General features: G+C 30.9%; 1 long non-coding RNA gene across 1 annotated transcript; it reads right to left on the reverse strand.

Moving 5' to 3' along the window:
- Window positions 1-1,375: 1,375 nt before the first annotated feature.
- On the reverse strand, window positions 1,376-3,095 carry LOC113718878 (uncharacterized). The gene is made up of 3 exons (XR_003454651.2): window positions 2,822-3,095; window positions 1,729-1,827; window positions 1,376-1,622 (listed from the first exon to the last, which is right to left on the reverse strand). It is a non-coding gene; the product is annotated as an uncharacterized lncRNA (long non-coding RNA).
- Between the last annotated feature and the right edge of the window lie 19,568 nt (window positions 3,096-22,663).

Below are 22,663 nucleotides of genomic sequence, written 5' to 3' on the forward strand. Positions count from 1 at the left end.
TTTCTTAGGTATTAAAATTCCTCGTAGTTGTTTTTAGGTGTAGAAACAGGTATTAAAACTAGGTATAGTTCATCCTTCAGTGCAGCAAATTATTGGTAATAGCCTTGATACAAATTTTTTGTACGACAACTAGCATCCTACAAGGCCACTATACAAGAAAGTTTCTATATACTTGTTGCAAAATTTTAGATTAAAAGATACTGATGTTGTTGCAAAAAGTATACTAAATTAAGCGTGGAAACAACATAATAGTCGTTGAAAGTGTATTGTTAAAGTAAGGAAGTTGTTCATTCCTTGTCTTGATGAAGCTAAACGAAATTAAATAGCTGGTTGGTTCCTTTGGTCCCTTTTTAAGTTAGCTTTATCTTGAAATATTTGAGACTATACATAATCAAAGTTGAATAGTGTAAGTTAGTATCGGAGAAGACTAGTGTTCCTCATTTTTCTTTCATTCTCTAGTTTCTTTGCAAGAGACAATTAGCAATTAGAGATATATTGAGACTTTGGAGGTGTTTTAATAGTTTTTCAAAATGTATGCTTTGTAATGCTATTGAAGAGGTAATGACACGCATATTCTTTAAATGTGCTCTCTATGGGAGGATATGGCAAAAAGTCCAAGTTATGCAATTTATTCTCAAGAGTTCTTACCCCTAATCTATTGAACTTAGCTGGACATGCCATCATTGAAACAATGAATACTTTGGAGGATAGATTTAGAAGATAAATTTTAACTATCACTCTATATTGGGTTTGGAGGGTCAGGACTGAAATCATTTTTAAGCATTTTTCTCATGCTGCTCAAAAGGAACAACTATTGAGAATACTATTATGCTTGTTAGGGCATCTTGGAAAATAGTTCCACTTAGAAAGGCTAATTAGGACATCATTATGAAATGGGACATACTTCATAATTATTTTGATAGAAATTAGACAGTTTAGAATGTAAAACTTCTTTGCACAAAATAGAGATACTATAGCATGAACTAAAAAATGTTTAGAGGACATTTCCTACTCCTAGTTTTGACCAATGTTTTAAAACTCGGACCGTTAATTGAATGGGTGAAGTGACCGGGTCGAAGTTCAACCAGTCGGACCGGTTCAACTCAGTTCAATAATTATATATATATATATATATATGGACACACACACACCCCTACGCACAGGTTAAGATATTCCATAAATATCATATGATAAAAAGTTACATATTTCCAAACACACAAATTTTTAGAACTATAAATTTAACCAAATAAATTTATCTCAATTATACCTATCATTAAAAAAATCTTAGACCCTATACAAACCACCACCATATTTTGAAATTAAATAAAAGTCATTGAAACTTTTGAAACTAAATAAAATCCAATAGAACTATAGATGCTAAAATCACAACTAACATAAGAGCAATATTATCCAAGTTACATGTCCAATAGTCTAAATATTAGAACTAACAAAGAACAATATAAAAACTCTTATAAGTCTAGAAAACAGTCAAAAAATCCAAGCAAGTCTAATTTATGAGGCTCTTATCATCCTTTTCATCATTCTTGGACAACAGAGTTTTTTAAGAAAAAAAAGCCATCTTGACAAGTCTTCATCATCATCCAAGAGCATAATATGAACTACTGACAAAAGTACAAAGTTCATATTAGTTCATCACACCAATTAGTCCAAATCTTAAAAATAGAAAAAAAAAAATAAAAGAACACAAATAATTTCCATACAAATTACCATTTGAATCTTTAATGCCAATCATCATCTTCATCATCATTAAAAAGTTTCTACGCTGAAATGCTTCTAAATCAACATCTTTCCCTTCATCTTCATTATCTAAAAAAATCAACAGTTGGATAGAAGTTATTGCTCAAATTAACATATTCCATTCAACTATTGTTCAGACATTACGGAAAAAAGTTAGTGCGAGCTTGCTTGCCGACTGGTAGTTTTGTTATCAACGACTACTATTACTACAAAATTTTCATCGCAAAATTCTGCGTTAATTCGTTAGTCTAAAACACCCAATTCTTTTAACTTGTTACTCTAGCTTGTGGAATGAGAAAATTCAGGGGGCCTCGTCAATAAAGTGGGGCAATTGGATGACACAATTATTCCTATGTAAAACCTCTTAACTTTTTTTAGTCCAAACTGAGAGTTCCAACCACTGGTTTTGGATCTTTATGCATCGTGACCATAATTGGGATGGACATTAATTACCCAAGGAGGAAACAGGGAAGTACTAAATGGTCCTCCCCCAAAAGGGACGAATGCATAAGAAGATAGACATTAAAGTAATGTTGTTCAATCAATCTATCTCCCTACCTGATAGAGCCATAATTCATTAATTACCGGACAATTGCACTGCCCAACTCATAGAGCCAACCTGAATGCCATTAACTACTATGACCATGGGCTCTAGGGAACTAATTAGAATCTAATTAACAGCAAGGTCAAACAACTGCATGCTATATAATCATATCATTACAACATTTAACAAAACGTGTCCCTCTCAAGCAATTCATCAAACAACTGGCGAGCCAACTTGAGACACCTACATTTCTCTAAATAAATACATTGCTTCTGGCCAGAGACCCAACAAAGACATCATCAATTGTTGAACTTGCACAAGAAATAGAGTAAAAATTGGATTTTTTTTTTCTTTGAAGTTTGTATAACAACAGTGGACATATTTTAAAATCAACTCAAAATATTTAATTCAACCCATAATTTTAAGTTAAATAGGAAAAATACAGACCATAAAAAGCATATACACATCAAGTAACCAACCAAGAGCAAAAAAAAAAAAGGAAGAAAAGGTAAAACTAACCTGGTAAATTGGTAATAGCTTGAAATTTTAGAGCCTAGCTAAGCCGTGTGTTTCAACTTTTGCAAGAACAACTAGTGCTTCAACGTTTGAAATGAAAACAAAGAAAATTGGAGATTGAAGAAGAGAATTGAAGTCGGGACTTTTGTCTTGATAGTTGATTCTTGAGAAGGAAACCAGAGAGAGGCTGCGATAGTATTTGGAGAGAAAAGCGAATGCAAAGTTAGTCTTAGTTTAGGGTTAGAGACTTTGAGTCGTTAGTAATTGTTGACCGAAATAAGGAATCAAATGTTTTAAAAATAAAAAACCGTGGTTCACAGTTTTATACGGTTTGAACGGTTTTTTTCCGGTTTTGACCGGTTCTTGTGTCAGGTCAATCTAATCTATGAACCGGACAGGAGCTATGGCCGGTTTGTGGTTCAACCGATTGAACCGGCCAATCCGGTTTGATTTTTAAAACATTGGTTTTGACCCACCATCACATTTGAATAGACGTATTACTTTTTGATAGGGCGATTAGATGGGATCACATCTCTTAAGATAATTTACGCGCTATCTTTCCTTCTAATGATAGCATTTTTCCCCTCCAACCATGAATGCGTGACATAACCTTACCAATCAAACCCTTAAATAGTACCTTCATCTTCCTACCTATAAACAAATGGCATTTGAATCATATAATTTCATAGAATCTAATGAACTTATAACTAGTTACATAACCACATTTAGAGCCACAACAAGCATTCTCAATCCACACATTGGACATTCCAAGGCCAATTGAAATGTAATCGTCATTTCCATCAGTTAAAAGTTATGTTTGACCATCACAAATTACTAATATTTTGAATCACTTTACCAAATTATTACTCCATCCATCCCATTTGTATTAAATGAAATATTTACACTAATTACAAATTAAGTACCTTTCCATGTGAAAGTCTTGTTATGCAACCTACACCACCTATAAAATATCTGCAAAGAGGATCTGCTTTGTTTAGAGACATTGCACGTTTGTTTGTTCTCTTGGTGAAAAGGAATTTTAAATTGAGAATGTGCCATGTGTCTTCCTAGTAATGTTGATGATGTAGTAGCAATGGCTAAGAAGTATGCAATTGAATCCTTTAACGCAATGTTTTGTGATATTCTAGACTGTAATACTGTATTTGGGAGAGAAGTGGTTATTTTCAATTACATATTAAAGATATCTTTGAAATTTCAATATACAATCGAAAAATACATTAGGGAATCTAATAGTATGAACAAGCCAAAAATAGTGATAAAAATGTTGTTAAGATCTTTTGGTTTGTGATTCAACAAATTTGGTTGGTAATGCAATAGTTTGTAAGATATTGTACTCATTTTAATTCTCATATTTACGATCAAAAAGTCCTTTCAAAGGAAAAATGGACACCTCTTTTTTTTGGTTAATTATTTGATTTGGAAAGTAAAAGTGGGCCAAAATACAAAGTTGGTGAACTTAGGTAAATAGATTTTGAGTAAATTTTATATACAATGATAGTGTATATCACGGTTAGATGCATGACACATAAGCAAAATTTGGAATTTGAATTTAAATTTAGATGAGTTGTCATGCATTCAAGGGTGATAGTGTATACACTATCAGTGTATAAAAGATTAATTTATAGATTTTTATGTGAATAGTTTCAATATATAAATATAAGCTGCGAATATTTGTTGTCTTTTTCATCAGATGTCAAGCTACACAGCCACTAGCTATTCAATTGAAATTTCAAAATTTGGAAAGTTGGTACTTGATACTTCATATGTATTTTACTTGACTCTTGCAAGTTAACTCAAATCTATTACCAGATAATGTGAGGATATTTTTACCATTTTCAAATTCTAAAACTAACTAAATAAATCCCTATGAGGGTCATGACCTATATATATGTAACCAACAAGTAACCAAGCATGATGCTAGTTTTGGTACATGAACTGTAGGTAAAATTAGTCTAATAGATAAATGTGACACATAAAATTTGAATAAATCTTGTACAGACTGATTATATATATATTATCACAATTGGATGTATATCTCATATACAATATTTGAATTACAAATTTAAATTTATTTTAGCGTATTTGAGTTGATTATCCTTTCTATATGCTTACATTCTGATTAATGAAAATAGTAACTTCGCTAAGAATAAAAAACGTGACTTAAAATCAATATCTTCCCTTGCTTCAATATCCTTTCGATGAAAGCATCCTTTCATTAGTTGTCTACAATCCCTCGAGTCGTCCAAGTTGGACTCATTACTAGATAGGAAGTAGTGTTTTATAGAGTAGGTAAGTCCTCCCATAAGAATTTACTTTGGGATGCGGTCATCTTCAAAGCTGTATTCAAGAGAAGTATGGTGAAAAAATTTTAAAGGAAATGAATTATTTATATTAGACTATAGTCAAATAGAGCCTACAAGAAACAATTGACTTCCTAAAAAGAGAGAACATCACTAAAGGCTTTGTTTGTTTGAACAGAAAGTCCTTTAAATTTAATTTATCTCATAAATTATAAGTTAGAGTTACTTTTCATTGAAGTTCTTAACTGAATTGCTTTTAATCTTGAATAAGCAACTCTTAATATTTGGATCTTTTAGGTTCTTAGCTACATTGGTGATAAGTAAAAATTTGAATTCTTAATAATAAGAAATAGATAAATTAAACTTAAATAATTTGTCAATGAATTTAACTTAATCTTACTCATATTGATATAGATCAAAATTGACAACTATCAATGTATCATAACTACCCAAGCAATGAAAAAGTAAAGTAGGTGACTTCATCTTTAAAATTTTGATCTTTCTTCATATTGAATATCTGGGGGACTAAGTCTTGGATAATAATTTCTAGTGCTTACTATTTGCCAATCTTTTTTATTATTTTTAAAAGGTCTTCTTCTTCTTATTTTATTTATTTGATTGTTATCTTCTTCTTTAAATTGCTCTTCTATAGGTAAAATTATTTCTTCATCATTTTCCGAGTAGCTTGATTCTTCTGATGATATTTCTTCGTTTATTATATTATCTAATGTATTTATTCTAGGAGTTTGAGTCTGAGCTTCTGTTGTTAGACTTTGCAATGTTTAGAAATTCTATTTAATATATTATCTGTATTATTTATTCTTTGAGTATTAACACTTTGAATTAATTCTTGCTCTCTATCTCTTGTTAAGCTTCTAGGTTGAAAATGTGGTGCTGAAACATCATTAGGAAATTTTGTAACTGATTTCTGAATACTGTCTATTTTAGTACTTATTACTTCTATATGTTGTGATATAGTATAAAGAATTTGATTTGTGTAATTATTTTGCTGATATAATTTTTTAATATCATCTAGATTCACATTATTGCTAGTACTACTTACTTCTGCTTCTCGTCCTTTTTTGAAAGGGGATGCAATAACTTCTCCTTGTCCTAAATTAATTTTTACTTCTTGTAATGGAGGATGAATTGAGGTTACTACTTGATCGTCTTTTAATTTTCATTTTTTATATAAACTAGTTTGAACATTTATCTGTGGTGTATTATGTATATCAATTATTCCTATTTTTGAAATATAGAATGATAACCAAGTAAAGAAGGGAAAATCAAATTTTCTATTTCTAATTCTTTTTTCCATTCTAATATTAATTTTTCTTTACACTCTGGCGATAATTGAAAAAACCAAATTCTTTTTTCTGTATTTTCTTCATCATCAAAATCTTCTTGTAAATATTTATGATTTATTTTATATTCTTTACTTATTACATTTATTTCACCTCGCATTTGAGAATGTGTTGGGGAATATTCTGATTTATTTTGATTGATTACTTCTGGAACAGGAGTTTTAAATTTAAATGTTGATGAACTTTCTGGAATAAAAGTTGTATCAATTGATTCATAACTAGATCTTCTAGCCGGAATCCATGAATGACTTGAAGTTGAAGATCTTTCTCTAAATGAAGAAAATCTTAACAAAACTATTCCATCAGGTTCTTCTATAATATATTCTACATTCGTTTGCTCTATGTTTCTTGGTGCTTGTGGATTTTGAATTATAAATTCATTAGGTATACTTATTTCGTTCCATTTTAATCTTTTGGGAGTATAAGTAGTAGGTCTATCTACATCAACTTGTAATAATGTTGTTTCATCTTTTAAAGTTGGAGTCATGATAAATTTCGGATTTAATTGAGAAGACAATGGTCTATAATACATTCTATAGATTATAGCAAAATTCTTAGTGTGTTTTTCAAATTCATCTCCTTGTAAATGAATATCTAATATGACTGAATTCAGAACATGTGGATCTGTTAAATCTACTGAAAAATTTGGAGCACAGTTAAAGTAAATTGGTCCATTACATACATTTGTTTGAATCATAGATAAAAGAGAGGTTTTATATCTTTTGAGTCTCGTATCTCTTAAAACTAGATATATAGGAGCATCTACTCCTAGATGGAATAAAGGTTTTACTGCAACTTAAAATATATCTCCTATATCTGCATAATTTATAATTTCAAAGAACCAGAACCTTCTGAATACGCTCCAGTGCACCCCCAGTTGCGAAAGTCTCCTGTCCAGTGTCATCAACTGTGACGGCTAACAGCTTGTCTAAAGTTACACCAGCTGCAAAAGGATGGCCAGGATTGCTGCAAAAGGAAATCAGTAAGGTCCCATGAAGCTGATGATTGAAATAAGGATTGAAGAGTGCTCACCTCTCAGTGTCCTCATATCTGATGTGAATGTTTGAAACAGAAAGCTTCAGATTCCCAATTACCATGTTTATCAAAGACTCCAACCAAGACTTGTTCTTTCAAACAATCAAGAGAAATGCAGTCAAGACAGGTCCAGACAAAAACAACAAAGCAAGGAAGATATATTTTAGATACAAAAATAACTCCAACACGATCAGATTCACATTTTAACCATTTATTATTAACAATCATAAACATGGGATTTTAAGGAGAGTTGAAGTGCTATGAACAGATTATGGCTCTGATGCTGTTCACCTCACCAATCTCCTCAATCTGGAGGATCTACAGATCACAATTCAGAAGAGGTCGTCAACCTTGTGTTGACTGTAGGAGATTTGGGCAATCATCATTTGCATCTGAAACATTCTTTTAACAGGAAGAGGATTGAAGTGAGGTGTTTTATGTAGCATCCTACATAAAGCACCATAAAGCCCCGAGGTGTATCAACAATAAAAAGTAGTGTAAGCTTCTCCGCATACCCCTTGCATGCAGTTTGTGTCAACAATAAAGGACAGATTATAATTGACAACCAATCAAGTTTCCAAGAAGAGCAAGTCAAGTCAGATTTTAATTAAGCTCTAATCACTACAAGAAAATTGGTCATCAGTGACAACTTTTCTCTGTGACGAAAAAAAGTTGTCACAAAAGTGGATCCTTTATTGACGACTTTCTAACTCGTCACAAACCTCTAATGGGAGCCAACTCATTTGTGACGACTTTTCTAAGTCGTCACTAGTAAATTCCCGCCAAGTTTTAGCAAGAGCGCGGGAGTGTTTAGAACACACAATAGTGACGATATTAAGAACATCATCACTATTGCTTGGCCTATTTACGGACGACTTTTTGTTGTCATCACTGATCACTAAAAAAAAAATTTATTAGTGACAACATTTTTTAGTGATGATAATAAGTCGTCACAAAAGGAGCTTCTTTAGTCGCGACACCTAAAGTTGTCATAATTGCATCAAAGCAACTAAATGTTTAGTGACGACCCGTTATTTTCGTCACAAACTACACTACAAGAAATATGGTCATTAGTGACAACATTTTTTAGTGACGACAAAAGTCGTCACAAAACATGGTTGTTTAGTGACGACAAGGAAAGTTGTCATAATTGCTCAAAGCAACTAAGTCTTCAGTGACGACCTTGAAAAAGTTGTCACTAAAATGATCTATATAGTGACAACTTCTAATATCGTCACTGTCACTCTACCGACTTGGATTTAGTGACAAGAATTAATCGTCACTGTTTAAAATACTTATTTCTAAGTCACTTTCTGTAATTCTACTGTGCCACCCTAACTTTTGCGATTTAGCCCCAAATGTTGTAAAAAATTCCATTAATTCGATTATGATACCTTAACTTTTACAATTTAGCCCCATATGTAGTGCACCGATTTCTTTATTTCTATTATTACTCCCTAACTTTTGTAATTTAGCCCCATATGTAATTCACCAATTTTATTAATTCTATTATGGCACTCTAACTTTTGCAATTTAACCCCCATATGTAATACACCAATTTTATTATTTCTATTATGGCACCCTAGCTTTTACAATTTAGCCCCTATTTTTTTATTAGGAAATTGCGAATGGTATCTTGATAAACTATGCATAAATATTTTATAATTTTCTCAAACTTAAGTAATAATTTGTTATAAACTCTAAAGATATATCTTTCATTACAATAGTTATAAGGCAGGCAGGTCTTTTTATCAATGGAATAAGAAATTTATGCCAGATTTATCCTTTGTTCTACATGCCAAGTAGTATTAGCAAAGAAATAACAAAGTACTACAAAGTAATTAACAAAATAGCCTTTAGGGAGTGTAGTTTATGGGCAAATGAGCATTATCTATTTAAAGTACCAACTTTTTATGGGCATTTTACTCTCAAACATATAATTTATGATAAATTTATAAATGTTTGTAAGTAAAATTCAAAAAGTATTACACTGATTTCTTACAAAACGAAAACTGACAGGTTATCTTTGCAACATAAATTAAATTTTTTTAAAAAAAGAAATGGCCCATAAAGTACCAACTCTTTGTGGGTTTCCTCCATTACATGAATAAATATTCTGCTCTTTATGGGCATTTCACTCTGAATCATTTAATTTACGTTAAATACATAAATGTTTGTAAGTAAAATTCAAAAAGTGTTGCACTAATATTTTTATGAAAGGGAAACTGGTAGGTTTTGTATTTAACATAAATTAAATATGTGAAAGCAAAAAAAAAAAAAATACCCATAAATCTATGTCTTGCAAATCTATACTAGTAAAATAGTTTCAAACAAAATTAAATATTAAAATAAACTGTAATTTATACACATTTTGCAACTACTACTTTGTGTTTTCTCTGTAATGAATTTTTTAACTATTGAGAACTTAAGTTTTGTTTTGCAAATCTATACTAGTACAATAGTTTTAAACAAAATTAAACATTAAAATAAATGTTTGAAAAAGAACAAAAGTACATTTATCACTTGCAGTAATGTAACAAAATTTTCTCAACCATTATCAATATTTTCACAAAAGTATTAAAAACTAGCAATTGACAATATTAAAAACTAGCAATTTAATTAGTGACGACTTTTCTTGTCATTATAATCTTGAATAAATTAGTGATAACATTATGTCATCACTAAATTTTCTTTGATTTTGACTTAACAATAATGTCTTATTAATAGCATTTGATTATTTTTAATGAAAGTCTGTTATAACCATAGAATTTGACTTTCGTTATTTTCAATTAATGATGTACTTTAGTGCTGCAATTATAAAAAATTGCAGGGCTAAAATATTTGCAAATTATAAAAGTATATTTTCACTTATATGTAATTAACAAATTTTGCCACTTATATTGATGAAAATTTGTGTTTTTGTACTAAAAAATAAAGAATAATACTATAGCAATAAAATCTATGCTTCAAACCAAATTAAAAATAAAAAAAGCATGATGATTGGTCTCAAATGTTGGGAAAATGATTATTTTTATTGAAACTATGTTATAACCATATAATTTGAGTTTAATTATTTTCAATTACATGATGTTCTTTAGTGCTGCAATTATAAGAAATTAGTATAAAATATTAGCAAATTATAAAAGTACATTTTCAATTATATGAAATTAACAAATTTTGCCACCTATGTTGATGAAAATTTTTATTTTTTGCTAAAAAATAAAGAATAATACTATAGCATTAAAATCTATGGTTCAAACCATATTACAAATCCAGAAAAAAACATGATTTTTGGTATCAAATGGAGGGAAAATGAGTGAAGTCAAAATTTTGATCAAATCATAGTGAAAGTGCCGCGCAACAAAAACAATAACCAAAGCAAAGCAAAGACCAAAGCAGCGGAACACATTCTGAAAAGAAAAAGCAACGGAACACTTGGTCTGAGTTAAAGCAACGGAACACTTGAGCAACACAAACTTTCACCGAGCTGAAACAAACAAGCTTCTGCACTGAGCACAAAACAGAGCTTCCGCACGGCACCTGATACCTTCACCCACACAACAAATCCGTTCTCTGGCTTCTCACTAGCATCACCATGGCTGTCCAGCATTAAAGGACAAGGTTTTCATTGGAAAGGTTCGTTTTTCTCTCTCCTATACATTTTCCCCAATTTTTCCAAATCCCTAATATTCTACAATATTTTTTGCAAATTTCTGCCCAAAATCTTTTAGCTGTCGAGGAAGAAAAGGGGGACGTCGGCAGGGGAACGAAGGAAAAGACTAAAGTTTCATTTGGGGGCTGGTGATTGAGGAAGTGAAACCAGAAACAGAGAAAGGTCTTGGCCTAGAGGGGACACAAAGAAAATACAGAGCAACAGCCGCTCATCGGCCATCACGGCGCGCAATCTCCATAGCTGCCGTCACTCTGCTCTCATCCAATTTCCGCCGCCTCCAAGTTCCGCCACGGCACCTCCATTTCGTGCGCCGCCTAGCTGCCTGACGCATCTCCCCTTCCCGCACGGCCTTTCTCTCTCACTGTCGCTCCTCGATTTCATGTTGCCACCCACCACTGGCGCCCAGCTCCAGCGCGGCTACCATGGCAGCTACAGCCGCCTGATCATTCGCACCTTCCTTCGACCATCACCATCGCCTACAGACTTCGCCAAGCAAACGCTATAAGCCGTCTGCCTTCTTTGAATTTTAGTTTTCCATTTTTAGTATGAACATTGAAAAGTCTCAAAGCATGTTTGTCGTGCGTTTGTTCAGTGCCAACTTCATGTTGATTGCTAACGATTTTAGATTGTATGCTATTGTATGTTGTTTGGACTGAAATCTCTTGTGTTTTGACAAATTTTGGGGGGCTAATTACAGTCCCAATTGAGCAAAAATTGCTGGATCCTTCTATGCCCATGTACTGTTTGTTAAAATGCCCGAGTGAAGGTCTAAATAGAAGATTGATGCCTAATCTGCTTGGGGAAGACGATCGTTTGCTTAAATTTGCAATTCCGGTCATTCCATCAAATATCAACTGAACTGAAAGAGGCCTCTAATTAGTTGTCGTTTTTAAGTGAATTTCTTTAGAGTGCGCGCGCGATATCAGAACCTAATTCAGGATTTTAAAATCAATTTACTAGCAATTGGAATTAGACGGTTGAAGTACACTACACACATGCTCCTTACAGATTAACGCAGGCAGTTTAAAGTTTTAAAACTTCAGAGTCTTTGCTTTGTAGTTTGACTTCCACAATGGTGCATATATCGTTTAGACAGATGGTTATTTTTAGTCGCTTTTTTATAAGTGAATTCATTTGATTATTAATATTTTTTTTTTTAGTAAACTAAATAGTTTCATGGCCGCTACGCGAAACTCTTATACAAACCTTTGATTTAAAGGTGGGTTTTTTCACTCTCTCTTCCCATGGCTTTGGAGTCTAGCTTTGTTAATATTGGATCACTTTACGAGATGTAAGCTGGTAATAATAATAATAATGTATCACTAGACAGTGGTTCTTTTTTACACTCCATTATTCAATCTAGTAGGATTTCATTGGTGGGTGCATTCTTTTTGTTGGTTTCTTTTATAAACGTGTAACTCAGCCACCTCTTCGATTCCAGAAAGTTGTCTGACCCTCTGAGGAGGTTAAAGAACGTCATCATAGATAGGCCTGTTCTTAACCCTTTTTTTTGTAGTAGTAGTAGTGTATTTTTCCGAATACGACGATTATTCAAAGTTGCCGTCTGGTGTTTTAGCTTCTCTCCCACTAAATTGGTAAAATGACGCACATTTATTTATCCCTTCCCTTGACTGACTACATAAAGACACTTCTTTACTGGTATTAATTGACTATGCCTTGAGGAGATCCAATCTTCTGTCGGAGCTCGCCAACCCCTTTTTTTTTTTTTAACGATAACTATTGTTTAGCTTCTTCTCGTACAGAAACAAACAAAACCGTAGCTTATGAGCCCACGTCACGAAACGGCACAGTAGACTGGAAATACGTAGTAGTTTAATCACAAATTACTGTATAAAAGTATGTTTCGTGTACAACTTCTTTAGGGAAATTCCAGTTGATTTTTGCTATTGGTGCAAATTAATAATTGATGTTCTTTCATTTATGTTACATGATTGGATTTATTATTGACATTATTAGTACAGAGTCTCTCTCTTATTATGATGGAATGGAACCCACTAATTGACTCGGTTATCTTTTCAATAAAAAAAAACTGTTTGTATTATTGGGAAGCATTAAGGATATGTCTGTAAATTGGTTGGAAATGATTCAAATTAGTTCTCTCCAATTAAGCCAAAAAGTATATCAATTCGAAATGAGCCAAAAAACAAAGAGTTATTATCTGCCACGCCCTCCTCACGTAGCAAGTGACTAAAGATTTTTAGAATAACTATTATAGGATCTTCTTTAAACTAACTCAGTTCGCTAATTTGATAGGTACTATTTGATACTTTCAAAGCCATTTTTTAGCAAGGAAGGATTGGGAAGGAAGAAAAAAGGGAGATGGGAAAAAAAACCATTAACCACTAGGCTATCTATCAGATTGTTCTTCGCAGTTCATATCCTTCTTCTGTTCCTGCACTGTTTGTTAGTTTGATACTTGATGTTCATTTCATTTTCTTGAAATTAAATGAGTTCTTATTTTTTCCACTTGTTCTTGGGATGGTCACCACAATGTTTGAGCAAGCTCTTCGAACTCTTCAATCCCACGGTTGCTCGAGTAATTGTGGATTTCATCATGAGTGTGGAATTGCTTCATCCTGCAGTGTTTTAGTTTTTTTCTCTCAAAAACTATACATAAGAGTTTTACTTTTTCCAATAATATTTTTCGGTGCAAAAGGCTGTCTATCTACAATTTCCATCACCAAAGAATAAGCTGCAAAATTGGGAATAGTCATTGGAATAGATCTTGGAACTACCTATTCATGTGCTCATATTTACAAAAATGGTCATGTTGAAATCACAGCAAATGACCAAGGAATCGTATTAAGCCATCATGGATTGCATTTGCTGGTAGCGAAAGACTGATTCGATGTTAATGTTGAAAGAACTATCTTTGATGTCAATAGACTTATTGGATGAAAGTAAGGCACACTCGTGTATTTATCATTTTTGCTGGAACATTTTGGTGTGTATACATATGCTCACTGAAGTCTTAACTGTTATATAACAGGATTGAGACTAATGAAGTTTAGAGGGATATGAAGCTCGTTCCTTGTAAGATTGTGAACAAGGATGGAAAACCTTATATCTAGGTGAAAATTAAGGATAGTAAGGTTAAAGTCTTCAGTCTTGAGGATTGTAGGCAAAGGCTTATAAAAAGCTTTCATATGGTTCTAATTGCTCTGTTTTATTGTAGGCAAAGGCTTTCATCAAAGGATTATAGAATATTTCATCAAGTTGATTAACAAGAAACATGGAAAGAATATCAGCAACCACAATAGACCACTTGGAAAACTGAGGGAAGCTGAACGTGCCAAAAGAGCTTTAAGCAGCCAGCAGCAAGTTAGGACTCATGCTTGATTTGACGAGTTGAACAATGACCTCTTTAGCAAAAACATGGGACTTGTCAAGAAGGCTATGGGGGATGCTGGCTTGGAGAACCACCAGATGCATGAAATTGTTCTTGTTAGTGGGGCTACCAGGATCCCAAAAGTCCAATAACTTCTCAAGGACTACTTTGATGGAAAGGAACCCAACAAGAGTGTAAAACCAGATGAAGCAGTGGCTTATGGGGGTGGTGTTCAAGGAGGTATTCTAAGCCGGAAAGGTGGTGATGAAAACAAAGGTACTTTTTAAAACTTTTAATGGACATGTAAAACTTGATATTTTGCAAACTTAAGATGCAACTTGATTGTCTCAAGAAAGTTGAAACTGTTGGTATTGAAACTGTTGCTGTGGTAATGACCAAGTGATTGGTACTTGTGAATTTATTTTGCTGCTTCATAATTTATGAATTCATTCCTTGTGAACCCAGAACAAAAAAAAAATTTGCATGTGACCAAGTTGTAGCAATATCTTGCTACTTCCATTAACTGTTACTGCAGTAATGACCAAGTGATTGGTACTTGTGAATTTATTTCATTGTCATCTGAGTTGTTGTTACATGTTAATGGAATGTATTTGAACGTCAAAGGAGCCTCTTTCTTTTGAATCATCTATACTAAATTACTGCTGTATATGTAAATATCATGCTTTCCTTTTTCTTGTGAATCATCATTACTGCATTGGCTGTATCCTTTGTATTAGTACATGACTACTCTTTGAACTAATATATTTTTGACTAATACTCCTTTTCACTCCCAGCCCAAGTTCACGATACACACCACATCACTCTTTTCATCATCTAAAATATTAAAAATATTACAATAACAAATACAACCTTACTAACAGGTCTAAAGTTCCCACGCCTTGCGTGGGAAGCAATCACCTAGTTTTAATATATAAACAACCAAAAGCATAAACATTAAACAATAATTACTGTGGGAGTCCAATTTAATTGTTCAATAAGTTGAGCTATTTAAAGAAGAAGAAAGAAAATTAAAATAAACTGTTTTAGAGAGCTCTTTAGTTGAGCTTATGCAGTGTTGTATTTGTATAGATTAGACTGTGATTTCTAACTTCTTGCTGGTGTTGTAATATGTGGGCCCAAATTATATGAGGTTCTTAATGAATTGTAATTTTTATCTTAATAATCTAAGTCTCATTACTTGTTCTTTATTATTGTACTCCTCCCCTTACCTACTTCTTTTACTCTTTTATGACAGATAAATGCTATTCATACTAGCTTTTGGAAGATATCTATGGTTATGGTTGAAGAATGTTGAAGACAAAATTGCCTTTTGCTCATGGAGTGGTTCATTTAGATGTTCTTCAATTTCTTAAACTGTGATTGCTTTTGTAAATGTACCTTATGTACAAGTGATATTTTCGACAAATGTTATTTTTGTAGGCATTAGTTGGGCAATGTACACTTGAATTTGGCATTTGAGAATGCTATATTATTACCATGTAATCTAATGCAAATACTTTTGGTTATCAATCGTTCATGTTTATTTGTATGGTTTGTTTAAAATCAATGATTTAGCAATGATTACAGGCCAAATTATGACTATTAAGCTATTATGAAATTATCTAATGACAAAAAAAAGTTGTCACAAAATAGAAAATAAAAACTCCTTGTCACAACAGAGACTGTCACTAAATCTAAGTTACATTTGTGACGACATTTGTAGTCAGTAAAATAGTTATATACAATGGCTTTCGGTGCTTTTTAGTGACGACTTTAAGTAGAGCATTTTTGACAAAAGGTCAATTCGTCAATAAAACACTTCCAGATTGTCGTCACTAATGACAACTATTTAGTGACGACCAAATAGTTGTCACTAAATAGTTGTCATTAGTGACGACAATCTGGAAGTGTTTTATTGACGAATTGATCTTTTGTCAAAAATGCTCTACTTAAAGTCGTCACTAATGAGAACTATTTAGTGACGACATTTTAGGTCGTCACTGTTTACTTTTACCGACGGGGATTTAGTGACGACTTTGTGACGATCAAAAAGTCGTCAATAAAAGGTATTTGTGACGATATTTGTATGTTCTGTGATGACTTTGTGTTGTCACTGATGAACAATTTTCTTGTAGTGAATATGCCGAAACCCGTGATGGTATAATTAACATAGAGGATGATTTTTTGCATTTGTAATTTAATCATTGCCACCAATGATTGAACCAAACTGGGAATTCTCTGCAACAACTTTCTTTGAATGTAAAAAACCATGAATGATTGAATGGTCTATACAAAAAAGCACGATACCATGCCATTTTGTAATCTTGATAAGTAAATCCATCTGGAATGAATCTGACTGAGAAGGATTTCTTTGAATAAAGAGAAGTCCATTCATTGGGAGAACAAACTTTCTTTATAATGCATTTTGAATGACTAACAATTTCGGGGTTCTTTTGATCAGGAATGGGGAAAATTTCCACAGATTGAGTATCTGTAAGGATCAATTCATAATAATCCAGATTTTTAGACGGATCATCTGGTTGCCAGAAACATTTTGAAGGAAAGATTCTTTGAGTAAAGGAATTGAGAGTGTTATAAAGAGGAACTTCTTGGAATCTAGTCAAAGTAATATGTTGAGTGAATGGTTTAGTAAAATATGAATTTTCTTTGGGTTTTTCTGAGGTTCTTGGAATCTGTTGAATGGGTCTTATTTGAGAAGAAGTTGGGGTACGAGCAGCTTGACTATAAGTCAATGCTGGAAAATCTTGCAATAATTGGAATCTATTTTGAGTTACAGGAGTAAGACTCATCTCATAGTCTTGAGGAGTCTTAGGTCTTCCTGCTTTTGAATCCATGATCCTGCAAAATTCAAAGTCAAGAAATAATTTTGTTGAGTTTCTCTCGAAGCTGTTTAATTTGTTGGTCATAATATTGAATCTCTTCTTGAGGATGACCGGCTTTTTTGAGGACATCTTTAAAAATAACATTGGAATCAATTTGTCTTTTGAGAAGAAAGGCTTTTTCTTTTGGAGTCTGAACAGACCAAAAACTTGGTCGAATATAAACTGGGGAATGATTTTGAATTTGATGATGAGGAATAGGCTAAATTTGTCCTTGTGAATTTTTAATATAGTAAGTATGATATCTATGGGAAATGTTTTTATCTTTTCTTTGAAGAATAGGATCATCCCTTTCTTTTCTCAGCCTGCGAATATATTCTTTGTGGGTTTCACGTTCCATTTCCCTGTAAAAATTCTCTAAGAGAATTATTTTCTCCTTTAATAAATTCTATTTCGAAATCAAATACAGATAAAATTGCTTGCCATCTAGCAAATATTTGTTTTGAAACAATATTTTGAACATCTTTTTGTAAAACTTCTTTTGCTGATTTACAATCTATTCTAAGTAAAAATTTTTTAGTATATAAATCATCTTGAAATTTTGATATACATAGTACTATAGATAAAATTTCCTTTTTGATAGTAGAATAATTCTTTTGTGGACCGGACCAAGTTCCTGAATGGAATCTAACTAATTCTTCTTTTAGATCATCTATTTTTTGTTTTAGAATTCCTCCATATCCTAATTCTGATGCATCTGTTTCGATTATCATAAAAGCTTTAGGATGAGGAAGACATAAACATGGTAATGATTCAATTTTTTCTTTAAGATATTTAATTTTTTGAGTATGTTCTTCGGTCCATGGTTTAGGATTTTTCTTTAGTCTATCAAACAATATAGCACATTCTTGTCTTGATTTAGGAAAGAAATCTGCAATGTAATTTAAACATCCTAAAAATCTTTGTAATTGACCTTCACGGGGAATATTTTTTGCATAGATTTTTTATGACTATCTCAAATTTAATTCCATGGAACAAAAGAAATTCCCTCATGTCCTACTAAAAATGGATATATTTGTATTAAGAATGGTGTTCCTAAAATTATATCATTACTTATATTTTTTACAATTAGAAAGTTATGCCGAATACAATAATTATCATTACATATTGACCCTTTTGTGAATTTATATTTTACTTGTAAATTTTCTCTATTTGCTGCCATTAATGTTTCTTTTGTTCTTTCACAATATTTAGTAGGGATTATTCCTTCTTTTATACAGCTTGAATCTGCTCCACTATCTAATAAAGTTACATATGTTTCTTTAAAATCTTCTACTGTTATGGTAACTAAAGCATACCACTTTTGAAATGTTATTTTTTCTATTGTATTTAAATATTGTTTTTCATCTAATGGTTTTTCTAAAATAATTATTTCTTCCGTGGTTAGAGGTTTTGAAGTAGAAGGTTGATTTTCTATTAATGTCATTTTAGCTTCTATTTCTAAGTCTTTAGTTTTTAATTCTATAATTTCTTTTTGTAATTGTTTTACTTGAATTTTTAAATTATTAATTTCTGTTTGAAGATCTTTAGTAGTTTCTTTTTTCATATTATTTATGTTAGGGTATTTATCTAATAGTTTTGAAATACTAAATGGTTCAATTATTTTTGGCATTTTTTCTTCTTGTATAATTAAACTTTTTAATCTTTCTAAATATTCTTTTTTAGCTAAAGGATCTTCAATTTTTTCTATCATATCTAATAAAAATTCTTTATCTTCCTTTTTTGTTATTACATTTATGTATTTTGAATTATTTGAGCAGTTACAATCTTCTTCACTTTCTGAAGTACTTATGTCATTATAATAATCATCTTCTGAACTTTGTTCCTTTTCATTTATTAATAAATTAATATTAGAATGGAAAAAAGAATTAGAAAATAGAAATTTTGATTTTCCCTTCTTTACTTGGTTATCATTCTATATTTCAAAAATAGGAATAATTGATATATATAATACACCACAGATAAATGTTCAAACTAGTTTATATAAAAAATGGAAATTAAAAGATGATCAAGTAGTAACCTCAATTCATTCTCCATTACAAGAAGTAAAAATTAATTTAGGACAAGGAGAAGTTATTGCATCCCCTTTCAAAAAAGAACGAGAAGCAGAAGCAAGTAGTACTAGCAATAATGTGAATCTAGATGATATTAAAAAATTATATCAGTAAAATAATTACACAAATCAAATTCTTCATACTATATCACAACATATAGAAGTAATAAGTACTAAAATAGACAGTATTCAGAAACCAGTTACAAAATTTCCTAATGATGTTTCAGCACCACATTTTCAACCTAGAAGCTTAACAAGAGATAGAGAGCAAGAATTAATTCAAAGTGTTAATACTCAAAGAATAAATAATACAGATAATATATTAAATAGAATATCTCAAACATTGCAAAGTCTAACAATAGAAGCTCAGACTCAAACTCCTAGAATAAATACATTAGATAATATAATAAACGAAGAAATATCATCAGAAGAATCAAGCTACTCGGAAAATGATGAAGAAATAATTTTACCTATAGAAGAGCAATTTAAAGAAGAAGATAACAATCAAATAAATAAAATAAGAAGAAGAAGACCTTTTAAAAATAATAAAAAAGATTGGCAAATAGTAAGCACTAGAAATTATTATCCAAGACCTAGTCCCCCAGATATTCAATATGAAGAAAGATCAAAATTTCATACCACAAAATATGATGGAGATTCAATTTATGAATGGAATATAGATGGAAGAGCAGAATATGAAGTATTAAACACTTTACAAGAAATGGGAATGGCTAGACTAGCTTATAAGTTAAAAAATATTCAAGAAAGAAATATTACAACATTACTAGTATCAGGATTTACCGGACAATTAAAAAATTGGTGGGATAATGCCTTAACACTTCAAGATAAATTATCAATATTAGATCATACAATAGAAATAGAAGATGATCAAGGTAATATTCAAGTACAATCAGATGCAGCAGAATTTTTAATTGTTACTATAGTAATGTATTTTGTAGGAAATCCAAAAGAGGAGTTAAATGCAAATAAAACATTTTTAACAAATTTAAGATGTCCAACTTTGTCAGATTTTAGATGGTATAAAGATATGTTTTTAACAAATGTATTAAGAAGACCAGATTGTAATGCTTCATTTTGGAAAGAAAGATTTATTACAGGATTACCAAGTTTATTTTCACAAAGAATAATGGACACTTTACAAAAAGAAATGGGAACAGATGTTATTTCATTCGAAAATATTACTTTTGGACAATTATTTGCTTTTGTTAAAAAAGAAGGTTTAATATTATGTTCAGAATTAAAACTTCAAATTAAGTACGGTTCCAAAACAAAAGAAGTAGGATCATTTTGTGAAGCATTTGGTATCAAAAGAATTAAATCACCTTCAGCATACAAAAAGAAAAGTAAAAAAGATATAAAATATAAAAGACAAAGAAATTCTAACAAAGATGAAAAATATGATAAAAAGTAAAGTAAAAAATTTTTTAAAAAGAAAATTGTTTGTTATAAATGTGGGAAAGTAGGACATAAAGCAAATAAATGTAAACTTAAAGAAAAAATTAATGAAATCTGTGCAGAAGAAGAAGAAATAAAAAATAAATTAATAAATGAAAAGGAACAAAGTTCAGAAGATGATTATTATAATGACATAAGTACTTCAGAAAGTGAAGAAGATTGTAACTGCCCAAATAATTCAAAATACATAAATGTAATAACAAAAAAGGAAGATAAAGAATTTTTATTAGATATGATAGAAAAAATTGAAGATCCTTTAGCTAAAAAAGAATATTTAGAAAGATTAAAAAGTTTAATTATACAAGAAGAAAAAATGCCAAAATAATTGAACCATTTAGTATTTCAAAACTATTAGATAAATACCCTAACATAAATAATATGAAAAAAGAAACTACTAAAGATCTTCAAACAGAAATTAATAATTTAAAAATTCAAGTAAAACAATTACAAAAAGAAATTATAGAATTAAAAACTAAAGACTTAGAAATAGAAGCTAAAATGACATTAATAGAAAATCAACCTTCTACTTCAAAACCTCTAACCACGGAAGAAATAATTATTTCAGAAAAACCATTAGATGAAAAACAATATTTAAATACAATAGAAAAAATAACATTTCAAAAGTGGTATGCTTTAGTTACCATAACAGTAGAAGATTTTAAAGAAACATATGTAACTTTATTAGATAGTGGAGCAGATTCAAGCTGTATAAAAGAAGGAACAATCCCTACTAAATATTGTGAAAGAACAAAAGAAACATTAATGGCAGCAAATAGAGAAAATTTACAAGTAAAATATAAATTCACAAAAGGGTCAATATGTAATGATAATTATTGTATTCGACATAACTTTCTAATTGTAAAAAATATAAGTAATGATATAATTTTAGGAACACCATTCTTAATACAAATATATCCATTTTCAGTAGGACATGAGGGAATTTCTACTAATATTATGGGAAAAACTATTACTTTTAAATTTTTAACACCAATTAGACAAAGAGAATTACAAATGCTACAATCATCCTCTATTTACAAAACAATAAATACTATTACCTAGGTAAAACAACATATAAACTATATAAAGGAAGAAAAATCTTATTTAAAAATAAAAGAACAACTGAAAGAAATAAAAATGCAAAAAAGAATTTCGGAACTAGAAGAATTAATTAAAAAAGAAGTTTGCGCAGACCTTCCAAATGCTTTTTGGGATAGAAAACAACATATGATAAAATTACCATATGAAAAAAATTTTAATGAGAAAAATATTCCAACTAAAGCAAGACCTATACAAATGAATAACGAATTATTAGAATTTTGTAAAAAAGAGATACAAGTATTACTGGATAAATGATTAATAACACCCTCAAAATCACCTTGGAGTTGTGCAGCTTTTTATGTCATGAATCAAGCGGAGAAAGAAAGAGGAGTTCCAAGATTAGTTATTAATTATAAACCATTAAATAAAGTTTTGCAATGGATTAGGTATCCAATCCCAAATAAAAAGGATTTATTAAATAGATTATATAATGCAAAAATATTTTCAAAATTTGATATGAAGTCAGGATATTGGCAGTTATTAATAGCCTCTAAAGACAGATATAAAACAGCATTTACAACACCCTTTGGACACTATGAATGGAAAGTAATGCCATTTGGATTAAAAAATGCACCT

The sequence above is a fragment of the Coffea arabica genome, chromosome 11e (assembly GCF_036785885.1).
Source record: "Coffea arabica cultivar ET-39 chromosome 11e, Coffea Arabica ET-39 HiFi, whole genome shotgun sequence".
Lineage (NCBI taxonomy): Eukaryota > Viridiplantae > Streptophyta > Magnoliopsida > Gentianales > Rubiaceae > Coffea > Coffea arabica.